We start from the raw sequence: 18,485 nt of genomic DNA, 5'->3' as shown, positions 1-18,485 counted from the left end.
ATTGTAATTGCTCTGATGAATGAATACCTGCTGCTTTTAAGCTTGCTGGAACCATATGCTGATCCAATAGGTTAAGAGTTGCCACTGTCATACATTTGAACTTACTATTTAAACACTGAAATCATACCTGGATAGTTTTAAAGCTGCCATGGTATGCATGGCAGCTAGCCTATAAGTGTTCAAATCATCTATGAATTTTCACTAAAGCAAAGTTCATGCTCAGTCACTTTGTGCTTTATATTATATTTTTTGGTGTTACTTCACAGTGAAGTTCTGCCTCTGGCATGTCCATCTACAGGTTTCTTCTTCTTCTTAAAAAAAAAAAAAAAAAGGCAGCCTTTTCAACAAGGGACTTAAATCTGTCTGGTATGTGTTCATTTTTACTGAACACAAAACTAAATTTGATAATTTTTGGTCACAGACCCATCCATTATCTGGCACAGTACAGAGAAAGGACACCAGGGTGCATCTGGATAGGATCTGCTTCACATGCTATGCCCCTTCTCTTTATTGCTGGTTGTTCAGGCATGAAGCAAAAACACTTCCAAAGAGCACATTCACACATTGATGGAACATAAACTTTATCACACTGCTTAGCAGTATGAACATCGAGGCTGCAAGTAAACCTGAGGGCACCTTGGCTAGCCTTTAATGCTTTTTCTACTTTTTTGAAGAACACATCCTGCTGCTGAACAACACATAACATTGAAGGATGAGCCAGAAGGTATGCCTGATATATTCTTTAATTCACATAGAATGAAAATAACACACAGTTTATTTTTAATTTGTCAGAAAATGCAGGCTAGAATTTAAGGAAATGAAATTAGAGATATAAATTATTTGCTGTTGCTTAATAATACTGTCTAAGAATTAAAAGTTTTGTATCCTATTAATTAAATAAAACTTTAATGACTAACACCATGCAATCAGTGGGAATGTAAGTTTCTCCAAACTGTCTTGATTCTATTATTGTGATAGATGTGAGAAGCCAGATGCAAAGGGGTAGATGCTTTTTCACATATCTGTTTCTGGCTTTTTCATTGAGAATAACAAAAACAAAAACAAACAAACAAACAAAAACAACAAAAAACATAATTACCAATATACCACTCATGCCTCACTTAACCCAAAAGCCCTGGGCATTTTGTAGTATTGGAACTGAGCAAGTCATCTAAGAATCTTTGAGGATGAGGTCGTAAGTCTTTTTTTTTTTCTAAGATGAATATCATAGAATGGCTTGGGTTGGAAAGGACCTTAAAGATCATCTAACTCCACCCCACCTGCCATAGGCAGGGATGCCACCCACTAGATCAGGTTGGCCAAGACCTCATCCAACCTAGCCTTGAACACCTCCAGGGATGGGGCATCCACAACTTCTCTGAGCAAAATATCATGTATTAATCCTAGAGAATATCACAAAATCACAGAGTGGGTGAGGTTGGAAGGGACCTCTGAAGGTCATTTGGCCAAAGCTCCTGGCTCAAGCAGGGCTACCTAGAGCAGGTTGTCCAGGACCATTTCCAAGAGGCATTCAAATATCTCCAAGGAGGGGAAACTCCACAACCTCTCTGGGCAACCCATACCAGTGATCCATCACCCGCACAGTAAAAAAAAAAAAAAAAAGAAAAAAGAAAAAAATTATATATATATATCTTTCCTGATTTTCAGGAGGAACTGTGTTTCAGTTTGTGCTCTTTGCCTCCTGTTCTGTCACAACTGAAAAGAGACTGCCTCCCTCTTTGCACCCTCCCTTCAGGTATTTGTATATGTTAATGAGATCCCCCCTGAGCCTTCTCTTCTCTAAACTAAACAGTTCCAGCCTTTCTTTATAGGAGAGATGTTCCAGTACCTTAAACTTTGTAGTCCTTCATTGGACTCTCCAGTATGTCTATGTCTTTCCTGTACTGGGCAGCCCACAAGTGGAAAAGTACTCCTGGTACAGCCTCACCAATGCTGAGCAGAGGAAAAGGATCACCTCCCTTGACCTCTTTGCCTAATGCATCCCAGGATGCCTGCTTTGCCTAATGCATCCCAGAGTACTGTTGGCCTTCTTTGCAGCAAGAGTACATTGCTGGCTCATATTCAACCTGGCATCCAACAGGATTCCCAGGTTCTTTTCTGCAAAGCTAGTTACCATCCAGTTGGCCCCCAGCATGTACTTGTGTCTGGCATTGTTTGTCCCCAAGTGCAAAACTTCGGATGAAGTGGCCTTGCAATGACATCTGCCAGCTCTCTCAGCACTCTTGGGTGCATCTCATCAGGGTCCGTGGACTTCAAGTATATCCTGACTTGATCCTCTTCCAAGGGTACATCTTCCTTAATCCATTTTTTCCCTCTGGTCTCTGGGACCTAGGATTCTTGAAGACAGACTTGACTGTTAGGACTAAGGCAAAGAAGGCATTCAGTACCACAGCCTTTTCTATGTCCTGTGTAACCAGGTCCCCTACCTCATTCATCAGTGGGCCCATATTTTCCCTAGTCTTCCTTTTCTCACTTATGTCCTTATAGAAACCCTTCTCATTTTCTTTGAACCCTGTCCAGGTTCAACTTTATTTGGGATTTGTCTTTCCTAACTTCATCCCTGGATGCCTCAGTATTGCTTCCATATTCCTCCCAGTTTACCCATCCTTGCTTCCACCATCTGTATCCTACCTTTTTGTGTTTAACTTTTGCTAGGAGCAACTTGTTCACTCACACAGGCCTCAGTTTTGTTTGTTTGTTTGTTTGTTTTTTTCCTGACTTCCTGTTCATTGTAATAAGCCTCTTTTGCACTTGGAAGATGTGGTCCTTGAATATTAACCAGATATCTTGTACACATCTGCCCTCTAGGGCCTTAACCCTTGAGACTCTTCCAGGAAGATCTTTGAAGAGGCCGGAGTCTGCTCTCCTGAAGTCCAGGGCTGTTAGCTTGCTTTTTACCCTCCTCTCTCCACTCAGGATCCTGAACTCTACCTTCTCACCATATGAAGTGTTTGACTAACAAATTATGGAAGTTTTGTGAATTGGGTAGTTGTCCACAAGAGCCCAGAATCATTTTTGAACAAATTTCTTAAGAGCCTAACTAGGTGCTGTTTCATTTAGCATTACCTTACAAGTTAAAATGAACACTAAAGTGACTTTACATAGGCTACTGCCATCTGAACAAGTAGTGAAATATGTGTGCTCCTCACAGTTTTGGGACATGTTCCAAGCCTCATCACTGCTTCACTTGCTGCTAGAGTTTAGCACACAAAATATCTGATGAGAGCTGTCATTCTAATGAAGATGCATTAGTTATATTGCAGATTACATCCGATGTAGAGAATTGCAAGTGATGTTTCACTGCCATTTTCCAGAGAAACCAGGAATAGATATGTGCATTATTTGAAAAATAGAGCTCTTTAGATCCCCACTGGTAACATCAAAACATTTGTACAAATATAATCCTATAACATTTTGAGCAGCTGCCAGAGTTTAGATGATTGGAAACAGCCCAGCAATAACTGGGTAGTTTTAAGAACTGCTAGTAGATCAAGACAAGACTCAGTGCAGGATGATGAAAAAAGAAAGAGAGATGGAAAAACAGTAGGAAAAAATATATCTCTCTTTATTAAACTAGAAGTGTATATAAAGAGTTGACAACTGGCTTTGTGGCAGAGACCAGGTTTTTTCATAGATTTGTTTGACTGTTATCACAGAGATTTTGGTATTTGTTTAAATGCCATTTACAGGTACATCAAAACTTTTTCTCTTTCACAGACATGGGCAGGAAACAAGAACATAAACAACAGATTTGTGAATTGTAAATTGAAAGCACGATGGTAGGAAAACTAAAAGAAATCTAAGCACTCTAAGATAGTGCAGGCAGAATCAAGCACTGGTCTCAAGAAAAATATTAATAGTATCTCAGATTGAAAGCAGAAAGAAAAATGTAAATAGCTGCTGGTGGCAAGTATGTCTTCTGGAAAGATGTTAATATTTATTTAAAAAGTCATCGTGGAAGAATATAAGCCTGAAACGTAAACAAGTACAATTATCAACAACAATTATACAGACACAAGAATTCATAAGAAGATAGAAATAGGCAATGAACATTTTGTCTATTTTATTCAACAGACTGCTGTGGAATTTGGAAAGTCATAGCAAATAATGGGAATCTGTGTATTAAATCTTCCCTTGGCTACCCACAAATTTAGAGAAAGAGCATTAAATGCAGAAGGAGCGCTAACAATGGTAACAGAGACAAGAGAACGCTTTATCAGTCAGTATTTCACCATAGTTAAAACAGTGGAACAGAAGCAGATGAAACACAGTGCAAGCAGAAGTCAGTCTCTCATAGCATCATCTAACATGGTGGGAAGACTGGAGTCAACATCATGGCTAATATCCCTGCATTTCAGGATTATGGATAAGGAGAAGGAAAGATTTTCTGGTCTCCCTGTATTTGACACCTAAACATTCTCTTGTGTCAGAATTCATAAGTCAACTTTAAAGTCACAAGAAGTTAGAGCTGGGAACTACCGAAGCCTTCTCATTCCACTCAGTAAATCTGTACCTACCAACACACAAAGATTAGTTTCCCATGAGAGGTTACCTTCTGCTGCTGAGATAAAGAAAAAGAGGGTGGAAACTCTTAGGCAGGAGTCTGTAACAACAGAGCAGAGAATTAGAATCCACAAGGAACAGGTGAGTAGGTCTATGTTCAATGTTAAACTGGCACACCCAGAAGTGGGAAAAAAAAAAAAAAAAAAAAAAGCAGCAAGCAAAGCTGTGGTGAAACACAGGTCGGATGAGAACAAACACAGGGTAAGTGAAGATAAAAACAGCTGGCAAGAAGTAACCTTATATTGGCACATTCAGACATACTGAATCCAGACCAGAATAAGGATGTTACTAAAAAAAACCTCAATTATTAACTGTTCTATTGTAGAAGCATCCAAAGAGATAGTCAGGACAAATTAGAAGTGACATTGAAGTTATAATATACCCAAAAAGAGTAATGAAGCCCATTAAAACACATTCATTAGATAACAAAGCCAATCTCAGTAGCAGGATGCATAGATAACAACCTCTGACTGCAGCAAGTCACAAATGCTGCACAAAAGATACAGTCCTAGTTATCATTAGAATACATTTAGAAAGCACACAACCTGCAAGATGACAAAACACTATCAAGAAGAAGAATTTATAGAAGATTCTGGGAAATTAATCTCTCTTCACTTGTCTGAAAGTTTTTTTTTTGTTTTGTTTTAGAAAGTTGTAATCTTCTGATATTGATAGTCCTCACACAGTGCACGAAACTTTCGAGGAGGTAAAATCTTGAACAGACTGTTCACAAGACATTATGCAAAAAAAAGATTTAATGGAAAATTGATTTATTTCATCTTAACTGCTGGGTACTTTTGGAAGGAAGTGTCCTATATACTTAGTATTTAATTAGTTATCTTATTGTTGCAGCTCTGATATCTGATATCATATCTGTTGGCATAATGATTTTGGTAGTAAAAGTTTTGTATGTTGCATTAATACCCTCAGCTATTCAAGTCTGTGTTGGTGGAAAACAGTTAAACATGTTAGAAGCAATTATCCAGCTGGTTATCATTTAGACATTATCATCAATTATGTTTATGGATATTTAGGCATGTATTTATTATTTGTTTATCTAACACATCTGTGTTAAAAAGATCTGCATCATTTAGATCACCTCAGAAAGGTAGCTGATCAAACAAAAAGGATGATAAAAAAGGAATGGAAGAAAAGAGAAGGAAATTACTATTACAGAAAAGACAGAGAGGCAATGTATGTTTTTTACTCAAATAATACTGTATCTGTTAACAAACTGAGCCACAGCAGAAACCTATGAGATAATATGGCTGTCCTCATCATTCCACAGTTGGGGAAAAGGTCAACCCTAATATGTTAACTTATTAGGTTAATAAATCTATTCCATAATATGTCTTCCTTACAGTAGAACTGAGATTTGGGTCTAATTTTCCTGGTTCTTCATTATAACCATTTACATAAAACACAGTCTTTTTGAGAGTCAAATTTACACATTTAAAAAAAATAAGATCACTGTTAATTGTCATGGTCAATTAACTCGGTACAGGATAGAAATTTCAATGCTTAGCTCGTATTCTGCACAAATCTATTCACCGTCCTTAATTAAAAGACAAAAAAAAAAGTGAGTATGAATGACCAATTACAGTATGTCAATATCAGACATTATTATATCATACATCAACGTTTAATTAGGATGACTGAAACTATATGCTTAGATGGGATAAATAACACTTCCTGAAATGCTTATTCTTGTCTTTCAAGATATGTCAGTCTTACTTTGATCAACTGTTTAAGAACTACATTGACCTAGAAATTATGGAGCCACAGAGCAGGCAGCAATCTTTCTGGTAAAACAAGATGTGTTGTGATCTCGTGAAAATATGCCAGAACAATTTAATTCATATGACAAATCTAGCTGCTTACCTGTAGTAGTTCCATCACTCTATAGAGAGGAAGAGTTTAAAAGGTGAAAAAATATATTTAAAGGCCTCAAAAGTAAAAAATAATTTGGCATATTTTTACTTTAAAAGATTATCTAAAAATTAAACAATAAATTTAAATAATATTTAATATTTTAAAAATAGTGCTGTAACATGGTTATTTGGATTCTCAGAAGCTCTTAGTAATCAAAAATATTTTGAGAGAAGGCCTCTAAAACAGACTAAAATTCCCTTCAGAATCTTAGAGATAATGACAAAAATTGAAGAGTACAACCTTTCTTTCTTAGTCTAGCTCATCCTTGGAAATCTCCTGCATTATTACTATACAGACTTAACCTTGATTAGCTTATCAGACCTGACAAAATCTGAGCACAAATGAGTATTACTGCTTTTCAAGGCACTCTGCAACACATTTTTATACTATTTAACGGGTTTGATTGTGAACTCCTTGCAGACCAAACATTGTTAAAATGGAGGAAATGGTCAGAGATCAAGATAGCTGGAACCAGTAGCTAAACCTCAACACAGAACTGATGCTTGGTACTTCAGATAAGCACAATGAAATTGAGCTGTGGCAGATTAAAAGAAAAGTTGAATGGTAGTTTTATGTTAAACTGCAACATGAGAACAAAGGCAACTTGTATGTTTTTATAGCTGCACAGAATGTGCTATTAGAATATAAACTGATTTGTATTAATTTCTGGAGTTAGAACAAATGGAATAATGTAGCTATTGTCATAGTTGTCTGGCAATACCAAAAACGCCCTATATGCTAAAGTGACATATGATGATACTGTACTAATAGACCATCAAACACAATGTAAGGAAGGAGACTGTAATTCATGAAATATTTCTAAAATTTTGAAAGAACTTCCTTATTGAAATTGGAACAATTTGATAGGTGATTGCTGCTCCTATCAAAGCCAAATATATCCACGTTAACACAAACAGTGCATTAATTATAAAATTTCAATCATTATGAGTTGATTAGCTTTAGTATCTCCTGCCTATTCAAATGCATAGTTCAGAACATTGCTGCACCTAATTTGATTTCCCCCAGAGCAGTACATGATGTGTTATTTGATGCCCTTCAAAGGACACTATTAGCCAAGCTATAAAGTGTCTGATTTTATTAGCTTTGCTGGGTTTTATCAGTTTGTAAATGTGTTATTTTCTCCATTTATTGTGCCTATGGGATCCAGAGATAGAGTGAGCTTCAACTTAATATGTTGTCGGAAGGTAGAAGTGGCCTTACTTTAGCACTCTGCACTGTGATGCAATGACATTGAAGGTAGAGTCATGAAAACGCTAATGTCAGGGCCATTTATCAAGGCAATTCCTCACTGCTATAAAACTCTGCTGTGACATTGAATTCAACAGTAGGTTTTTGTCTTAAATAGAGCGGAGTGTTCCTGTGCTGTATAACCACCAATCCCCAGTAACAGAGTAAGATGTAGTTAATTATAAGAAAGTAGGTCACACAGATGTTCAAAAAAAGACAGAAGGTAAGTTCTTGGCATGGAATTCTGGGAGGTAGGAGTTTTGGAAGGGTTTAGTTGTCATTACCTTTATTTAAGATTTGTCAGGTAATATATTGCAAAGGAATTGAGTTTGCCTTGGCACCCTTATGAATAGCACAAGAATTGCAGGGATGATCAGCAGGAAACATATTTGTTGTGGTATGTTTCTAAGGACAATAAAAACAATATGTTGGTATAAATGGTCGACCTAGTACATTTTAATTGCATGCCTGGTATTAAGTAGCATGCCTAGTATTTTCAGATATCCCTTTTAAAGTAAAGGATATAAATGTTTGTACCACAAATTTCCTGCTGTACAGTCCCATTTTCACATCAGGCTGTCTTACTGTATTCTGGTTGTTAAATGGGTCATATATACATGACTGAATGTTCTAATTCTCTTTAATCCAAGGTTTTATCTGAAAATTAAGACAATGAATAGTATCTCTGCAAAATTCAAAAATCCAGAACTCTGAAGTACATTCACAAATTTTGATTTGAAATTTTCCTCATAACAACATGCAAAGAAATTAAAAAAGAAACTAGAGCAACTATATAAGGAAAAAAAAAAGATGCCTTCAAGTTATTACATAAAGCATATGATGTACATGGAGAATTTTTAATGTGCTTACATATATATAATGTTTTATATATTTTAATGTTTTGGTTAGCTTAGTAAGATTAGCTCTCAATGTCCATTATTTACTTTAATTTCCATTATTCCAGCATGTGTTTTCTGATGCTTACAGTTATTCATGAGTTTAAGTGAACAGGAACTAAATTCAGATTATGCTTACATATCAAACACAAAAGATATGGAGGAAAAATACAACCTTCCAACAGCAGGAGAGTATCAAAGACTCATAAAACTCAAAATAAGTTTCAGTAAATGCAAAACACTGGAAACATCTTGCAAAAGCTGTTTTAAGAAACTAGCTTATTACGTTTTCCTCTTACCTAGTAAGATAAGACACCTTTCTCCATTCCCAAAATCCGTACCCAGTAGAAGAATAGTCTACTTCTAGTGAGAAGCAATATATTTAGTACCAATGTGCAAGTATAATGTATTATTCCAAAGATTTTTGTTTTGAGATTTTGGTTCTTTTTGGTATTCTGGTTAATCCAATAAAAAATGTTCCAGTAAAATTGTTTATTCAAACACTGGAACAAAAAATGTAGACAAAGAATGAACAAGGAAGCAGCATTAAGTTTAAGAGCAAACGGTGACACTTATTGAAAGCTCAAATGAACAGGAAAAGTCTCACTCAAAAGTAGGTTACTGTTTACAATTTATAAGTAAATAAATAAATAAATAAAAGCCAAGGCTGATTAGGCATACTAATTTTTCGAATCATAGAATCATTGAATAATTTAGGTAGGAAAAGACCTCTAAGATCACCAAGTCCAACCTAGCACTGCCAAATCTACCACTAAACCATGTCCCTAAACATCCCATTTACATGTCTTTTAAATACCTCCAGGGTATTCAACCACTTCCCTGGGCAGCCTGTTCCAATGCTTCATAATCCTTTCAATGAAGAAAGTTTTCCTAATATCCAACAAACTTGCCCTGGTGCAACTTGAGGCCATTTCCTCTTCTCCTACCACTTGTTGCTTGGGAGAAGAGACTGACCCCCACGTCACTACAACCTCCTTTGAAGTAGTTGTAGAGATCAATAAGGCCTCTCCCCTAAGCCTCTGTTTCTCTAGGCTATCTAGCACTTTAGCATTTTAAAAGTTTACTCTACCATTCCATAATAAGTAAATGAAAGTCACACTTTCTTTAAATAGCCATGGTTTAGCTCAGTCAAATAACCTTCTGTTGTAGAATCTGTATACATTGGTCCAAATTCTACTTCTATCTGTGACAAACTATTGAGGCATGTGAAGTTATAAGGGTGTTAATGAAAGCTTAATTCATTTCAAAATTCGAAAGAAATCAAATAGTATATGATTTTGTACTGGGATGAATTTCACAGTTTTCTACTTTCCCCATGAACATAGTTCAGAGCTTCTGCCTTGAAACTGACATTAATTCTGAACAACTTTATTATTATTGTCTATCTTGCTTCTCACGGAGTTGGCATTTTAAAATAATCAAAGATTATCCAGCCTAGCAAAATCCAAAAGAATAGAATCTTCCCATTGGAAATTGACTGACATTTCCTTGAGAGTGTCAGAAATTCAGATTATTTTAAGAAGCTTAGAAAAGCAGTTTCCAGTCTTTAGTAGTAGTGCTTGAATTTACTTAGATTTAAAGATGTACATTACAAGGGCTTTTATTATAAGATAACCTCTAATATGCTGTAAAGGAAGAATTTGGATTGCATGAACATTTCATCATCCCTTATGTTATGTTGTACAAGCCTCTTAAATATTAATAATGGTTATAATATACAACTGTTATTGTTGTGTATTTTGACAGCAGTGATACGTCTCTTTTGAAAATAATCCTTTCTTATCTGTTTATCTCAGGGAAAGAAATCAGGGAATTGTGGAAACCACAGACCAGCTGAGGTTAAAGATGATCTTGAGGTCATCCAGTCCAACTCCCCTGCTCAAGAAATGTCAGCTAGAGCAGGTTGTCCAATTCTGTGTCCAGTCAGGTTTTGAATATTTCCAAAAAATTGAGACTCAACAGCCTCTTTGGGCAACCAGTTCCAGTGTTTGACCACACTCACGGTAAAAACTTTTTTTTTTTTTTTTTTTTGTGGTCAGATGGTATTTCCTGTTTTGATTTCTAACCATTGTATCTTTTCCTGCCACTAGTTGCCAATAAGAAGAGCCTGGCTCCCTCTTTGTTGCCTCACAACAGGTATTTAGACAAATTGATAAGACCCCTTTGAGCCTTCTCTTCTACAGGCTGAACATACTCAGCTTTATCAGCCTCTCCTTATGCTCCAGTCCCTTAAACATTTTATGGTCCTTCACTGGACAATGAAAAGCAATGCAGAATAATTCTTTTTATCAGAATATATTGAGATAAACAGAAACTTTGAGGTAGAAATAAAATAAGTCTACAAGCTTTTCTCTTTTATTTTCCTGCTTTTTGTTAAGTTTGTTGTTGTTTTGTTTTTCCCCTGTAGATGGGAGTTTGTTTTGTGTATTCCAGATTTAAACAGTGAGGCATATGCTGCAAGGAACAGCTGCCATCTAGTAGATTATAATGAAGTTTCTTAGAAGGGAACACTACTTTTCCAAGAGATTTTATTTTTTCTTATTATTTTTTCATTCACAAAGCAAAATTAAGATTGCCTTGAAAAAAGGATATGCTTGCACTTCTTTCATGGAAAGCTGTAACGTGTTATTCTGGACACAGGAGTCAAAGCTCTCTCCATTACAGACAGCAGGAGGGACAGCTACTGTGTTCCAAAATATTAGTGGTAAGTATTTTATGGTCTGTGAGATCAGATACAATCAGAACTGTGACCCAATAACTAACTCTCTTCACATAAGCTAAAGGATGGAGCAGCATAATATAAAGGATGTGCTTATGTCAAATTTGGGCTAAAAAATCATAGAATCATTAAGGTTGGAAAAGACCTCCAAAATCATCTAGTCCAATGATCCCCCTACCACCAATATTACCCACTAAACCATGTCCCTAAGTACCACATCCAACCATTCTTTAAATTCCCCGAGGGACACTGACTACACCAACTCCCTGGGCAACCTGTTACAAATGTTCATATAATTTTTATTTTATTTAAATAATAATAATAATAATAATAATTATAGATACCAGAATCATTTTATTTTATTTTATTAAAATATTTTCAATGGTTCAGAATGAAACCACAGGATAATTTTAAAAGTAAAACACCATTATGAATTTAAAATAGAAATATTTTGTTTCAATGTCGAAAGAAAAACCCTTGAACATTTGTTTAAGGAGGTGAGAAGTATTTCCAACCAACATGTCACAATTTGTTTTAATCAAGCTAAACTGTAGTTCTCTGTGAAAGTTTTAACTGGGAAATAAATCCAGTCCCGGCTATATTGTTATACCATCTAAAGGATGAATGGAATATTTTGTGGTCCATGTTTTCAGGCCAAATGGTTTGTGTGTCCTGTAATTAGAACATTTCACCCATCAATACCACAGTCAAGTTCAGCAGAACTACTTCAGAATTCATATATGAGACACTTTTATTCCCAGAAGTTTACATTAGTTTAGTTACTGTATTCTCAGTGGGCCTTTAAATAGATTTGCAATCTTTCTTCAAGAGATCTGAAGGACACAATGCAGTGGCATTAAAAAACAACTGAAATTGTTCTTTACTTTTATGAAAAAGTCTAAATTCAAGTTAGCAATGTTTCTGCATCGCTTCATTGTGACTACTCTGTCACTAATCTTATTCACAGCAAGCTCAGATATTCTTAAACTATATGTTTTCTTGTTTCCAAACGGACAGAAAATTAAAGATGGATAAAGAAAAACATCTAACCACAAAATTTTTAGAAGTGGAACAAGTCTTTCCTTTGTGAATATAGGGAAGCAAACAGTACTGCAAATTTTGCCGTCTCAATAGCTAAAAATTAAAATATATCATCAAAAATGGATAAGGAAATGTTAATACTTATTATGTGTTATATTTATTGTGATAGCCTTCTTTTGCAATTTACCAAATTATCTGTAGTACAAAACAATTCCGCCACGGCATTATCGCACTTTGAGAATAGTATGAAACCAATGTTATCGGTAGCTTATACAAGAGATTATTGTGAAATCCCATAGCAATGTTTTAAATATAATTAAAACTGTGGAATACTAGGAACTCCAGTAGTGTTTCTGTATAGGATTGTATACTCAAAGCACACACACTAACTGTTTCCACATCATTCCACCTGTGTGAGCTGGTTTTACAAAGTCTACAAGTTCACAAGTGTTGATATTAGATTTTAATGTTTGCTGATACAGCAAATACTGTACTGATACTGTTTCAGTCAGTAAAACACACAGCTGGATCTCTAAGCATTGGTCTTCATAAATACAGGCCTGAGAGCAGTCTTGGTGACCTTGACTTCTGACTGGGAATAGCATGTTAAAGACTCCTTGAACTCTAGGATAGTGGCTCAGATATCTGGATCCATGTAAAACACATCTCTTTCTTTTTACCCTGCAGGATTTCTAACCAACACATTTTGGTGATTCTCAACTAAAGATCTGCCTGTGGTAATGCATTATGACTAGTTAATATGCGACACTACGTTTGTATATGTAACAAAGGTGAAAAGCTGGAAAGAATAGTTATATTGGATATTTGATTTAATATCACCTAAGTGATTTTATATTAATATTTAGGTAATATTAATATTTAGGTGATATTAATATCACCTAAGTGATATTAAATGAAATGAAAATGAAATTAAATGTTTTTTTTTTTAGATCTCTGCATCATGTACAAGGGCTACGTTTTGATGTTTTGTATGCTATGTTTTACTTCAGAGAAGAGTAATACATTAATGGTTTGTTGGGATTTCTTTTATTGCAGTCTGCTGTGATCTAGTCTTCAGCATCTAGATGTGAACACGTTTGAGATAGAGTTAAGAGTTAAGAAATAGAAGCTATCACACCTAAAGAAAAAGTGTAATTTATGGAGGCTGAACTGTGACTTTAAATTATAAAAATAATGTTTGTTTACTAAGCCATTAATTTTGTGCAGCCTTTCTATTACTAGTTATTCTGAGTATAAAATTTGCCAGTAGAGGTGAAAAACATTCATAGTGCAGAAACATATTCTAACGTTTTATTTTCATCAAGAAAATGAACTGTTATTAAGTTTGTTTTTTAAAACTTTTCTTTTTGCCATGTCTGTAGTTAAACCCTTTTGCTTGGGGTTATATTAGAGAAAACAATCCAGTAGACACAAGGCCTACCTACTTGACTAAAGGCATTTGAAACCAAAATTTTTAACACTGTCCTTGCACTGAGAATAATATGGGAAAGTAACTTGCTTTTATTACCATGTCCCTCATACAGCCATATTTCTATTTCTCAAGATCTGTCTACATTTATGTGCAATTATCTGTACATAAGTTCTTCTGCATTTCTTTCTAATACCAATGCAGGAAAATGTATTTTAGAAGAGGAAATAAGGTTCAAGCTGTCAAATTTCAAAATAAATTTTGGTGGTGGTTCTCAGTAACCATTTAGGAGTTAATCATAAAAGCGGTCAGCTTGAGGTAGTTTTCCCATGAGATAAATAATACTTGCCAGGTTTACTTCAGTTTTCTGCCTACAGGCCAACCATTCTGCCACTGGCCGTTTGCCTTGATGTCTGTCATCTGGTTTTGATCTCTTCCCCATTAGTGTACAAAGTAGATCAAAACTAGGCAATAAGCCATTTGGATTCTGTAAGGTCAAACGTTTTCACTGCAAAGGATATGAAGGCAACTGCTTGCCAATAGGTTTGACAAAATGTGAGGGATTTTAGAACAAGTACATCTTCAACTGGATTTTAGCCATAAAAGCACATAACCTCCACTATAGCATTGTAAAATTTGGAAACAGATACCTAACAGAAGGCTAACTGAGATTATGAAGAGACAACTGTTTGGCTCATTATAAAGTCAGATGTGTTCTATGGCATTTGAGTGGACAGCAGAGACCCTGACACTAACACATGGCTCATTAGAAGTGAATTTGAGCTTGGCCTTTTTCTTTCACTTAAACAAAATAGGCAATATACACAGGATTCTTCTGGAAAATACCTGTGCCACCTCTCAAATGCATATAGTCCCAATTTAAAATGAAGACACTACATATTTCACTTCGTAGTTAAAAACAGAGCACTGGCTGAAAAAAAAAAAAAAAAAAAAAAAAAAAGCAGGAATAGGAATGACAAGACAGGAGGAAAAATAAGTGTTAATATTCCCTGTCTCTGATGGCACTGCATATCTAGCTTTTTCCTTGTCCATGATAGCTGCAATGCAGAGCAGAAGAGCAGATAGCAAAGTGCTAACATTATAACATTATAGTATCACTTTTAGAACATTACATGTAGCTAAGGGTGACTTACCATTTCTACTACAGAATCAGTTTTTGTAAGTTCACTATTCTAATTTACATTATTCTGCAATTGTCATCCTGGAGTAATGAATTAAAAGGCATCCTAGAATCAGTGGTAAAATTCTCACTGAGTTCAGTAGGACCAGAATTTCACCCAGGATTTATGTAATAATGTAAATTTCTCCATAGATAAATATCCCTCTGCAATGCATTGAAAACACAGTTTTGATGGAATAATAGCATAAAACATTTTTGAAAAGGAGGAAGGGAATTTCAGTCACTGGAACTTATATGCAGGCACAGATATTTACCAGATATGCTAAACACTTGTACTTCCCATCAGCAGCTGGTACTTTTGCCTATCAGAGAGAGCATGCATCTTCAGCTTCTCTGCACTGATACTGTATCAAGATACATCTTAGTCCTCTACAAAATATAACCTTATCAAATGAGACCAGGTCAAATGGAAGGTTCACTTTATGCCATATCAGAGCCAAATATATGAGCATTAAATTAATTTTCTATATTGTTTTAAACCTGTCTAAATATTCATAATAGGAAAATCAGTAGTTTAAATATTATTCATCAAGTGGTGATCATTAAAATCCCATTGATTTTTATTGGTTTATGCCAGCTGAATAATTTTTCTGTAATGAAGTATTTGTAACATATGCTAGGGTGTATTTGTCTGTTGTTTGTTTGTTTGTTTTTCAGATAAATTGGGCCTTGAAGAAAGGAAAACAGCTTTCATGAACTTTACATAGATATGTGTATTTAGAGCTGATAACTGTCAAGGGCAATATTTTATATGTGGAAGTCTAGACTTAGAATCTGAAAGTCAAGTTATTTTTCTTCTCATAGCTTTTTTTATAACTCCTAATAACAGTGTGGTTCTTGCCATTTAAAACATTCTATCACCTGTTTCTGACATCTGTTGCTTAGTTTTGATTGTCTGCAGGCATTGTTAAAGAGAAGGTGGATTTATTTTTTAAAAACAATATACATATAGATACTTTTTATTTTTTACTAAAGTATTTAATACTATATAATAGAAGGCTAATTTGGCTTTTTTTTTTTCTAAAACAAATCTTGCATAAGAGATACAGCTACTTGTTGCTATCATTAGATTTTCAAAATGTGTAGTAACCATTCACGAAAAAAAAAAAGTAGAAACAGTCAACAGTAGTAGATCAACAGTCTGTCATATTGTGTAGAAAGTAAGTGTATATTTCTGCTGCATATATATTGCAACATATACTGTTTCTTTTAATAAAAATAACTGGTTTAGTTTAAGTACAGTGTTTTATTTTCAGAGTAAATAATGAGAGGTCTAGTATGACCAAATCTGCCTATATTCAGCTCTATCCATTTTTGCCACTCATTATATTAAAGGATTTTAAGGTGGTAATTATTTTCAAGAAACTGGAGCATAATGTTGCATAAATACTGGGATTAATTTGTAACTCCACTGCTATTTATAAATAAAGCTTAGGGGCTTAGTAGTGTTCATTGTCTCACTACCTTCTAGTAACTAAGGTCAGGATAGTCATATATATATATGCTATATATACGATAATGTATATATATACATATTATCAGATTTCATTTCTTTCAGTGAAGTATGTATGGATGAAAGGAAGGTATATCCAGACTCTGAGCCAAAATGCCAAGTAATAGATATTTTTGTCCTGAAGCAATGAACTCTGAAGACTATAATATGTGGGTAAGAGACTGTGCAATGATCTCAGAAAAGTTACTCTGTTCTAGAAAATGATGTTACTCAACACCAGGTTCTTTGTGGGTGTTCTCAGTACATCCACTCTTAAAAGAAAATACGCATATAAACCAGCTACTATTATGCAACTGAATATTAAATCAGGAAAGCATTAATTTCAAATAGCACTGTGCATATTGAGATATGAAGTTTCTTCATGAACACAACAATTTTGTGAGCAGATAAACAATTCTTCAGATGCCTTTTGAGCTCCTATTATGCTAAGTCATTTAAAATTAATGTGAAAACAAAATTCTGCACAAAAACTATGACCTTCAACAAAATTATCTATGCCTACCTATATAAAATTTAAGAAATGAGATACCTCAAATAATAAGAGGAGAAAGTAATACACTATTCATGTTTAAAATGCAGACAAAATTGTTCACGTGTATTTTTTTCCTTTATAACATTCTAAGATACTAAAGCTGAATTCTTTTTAAAGTCAATGGACATTTCAGAGCTAGGATTTTAACACATCAATACAATATGTAAATTGTTGATAAATCTTCACTACAGGCAGAAATCCCTTGGAATTCTTAGTGTTGTAGTTATGAAAATATATGCTAAGTTCTCCCACCTGAATCATTTTCATAGATGTACTGGAATATTTTGGAAGTCGATGGTGTTTCCTTCTTAGCAATCCACCACAATTCTACAAAAGACAACATTAATGTCAGGTTACAGGAAAATATATCTGACAATTAATCAGATTATAATAGTGGGTACAAGATTAACTATGAATGTATCTTACCAACAAGAGAAAATAAGTTACTCTGTGTTGAAACAACTGCTGAAACAAGTGAGATTTAAAACTGTATGGAGGCAGTCACCGATAGAGAAGGAGAATCTCTGAATAGGAAGTATCATTGGAATTCAAGAAATTCTTCTAGGGTCTCATTTAAATTCCAACTGGTTTTATTTATTTCTTTATTTTTAGAGAAGATGTGAAGTTTTTCATCCAGACAGCCCCAATATCTACTCACAGATGCTTTCTTTTCATTCTCTTTTGTTCCCTAGTCTTGCTCATCCTGGCATTCAATGACTGTGAAACACTATGTCATTATAGACTTGGAATTTAAATGATACTGACAACTACTAATGTAGATGAACACTAATTCTTAATTGAACTCACAAAATAATTGCAAATATTACAAATTAAAATAGAAAATAATAATAATAGCAACAATTTCTATGGCATCCACATCATATGAGGTTGGGGATATATTCCAGAGTTTATTCATTTGTTCAGTTGATACAGAGTAGTATGCCCAAAGCAATTAAATGACCAACATGAACAGATATGGTATTTGGCAAAAGTAAGAGGGTGGTAGATAGCAACTTTTCCAATTACAGACTGAAAGGAGTAGCTCATGTTAGAGCTTTTTGTTTAGTGCCAAACGCTACTGTAATGGTTGCAAAATCTTACTGAGCTGTTGCTTTAAAATTGTATGAAATCAGCTATGCTTAGAAAGATGGCAGATCTCTCACAAGTTCAGGTCTTCCCTTGGAAGGTAACAGTATAATCCAAATTGCATCAAAAAAGAGTACAATTTAAAATTTAGGATCAGTTCTCAAATATATTTTTAATTCTTTCAGTGTTGTAGAGGAACAATCAATGACTGGAATTAATTTATCAAGATCCTATGAGGACATGCAATCCATAAAGTGCACACAGCTAATGGGATTCTTACTAA

The 18,485-nt window shown here is 34.7% G+C and overlaps 1 long non-coding RNA gene across 1 annotated transcript in view; it reads right to left on the bottom strand.

The window, feature by feature from the left end:
• Positions 1-11,965: 11,965 nt before the first annotated feature.
• LOC121071523 overlaps positions 11,966-18,485 on the bottom strand; it is a 66,103-nt gene continuing 59,583 nt past the window's right edge. The window contains exons 2-3 of the long non-coding RNA XR_005820667.1: positions 17,369-17,443; positions 11,966-12,072 (exon numbers count right to left, since the gene is read on the bottom strand). This is a non-coding gene — a long non-coding RNA (uncharacterized LOC121071523). The remainder of the gene's footprint in view (positions 12,073-17,368; positions 17,444-18,485) is intronic.

The sequence above is a fragment of the Cygnus olor genome, chromosome 5 (assembly GCF_009769625.2).
Source record: "Cygnus olor isolate bCygOlo1 chromosome 5, bCygOlo1.pri.v2, whole genome shotgun sequence".
In the NCBI taxonomy this organism is placed as follows: domain Eukaryota; kingdom Metazoa; phylum Chordata; class Aves; order Anseriformes; family Anatidae; genus Cygnus; species Cygnus olor.
The sequence above is the reverse complement of the archived record's forward strand: the minus strand, read 5'-3'. Positions and strand labels throughout refer to the sequence as shown.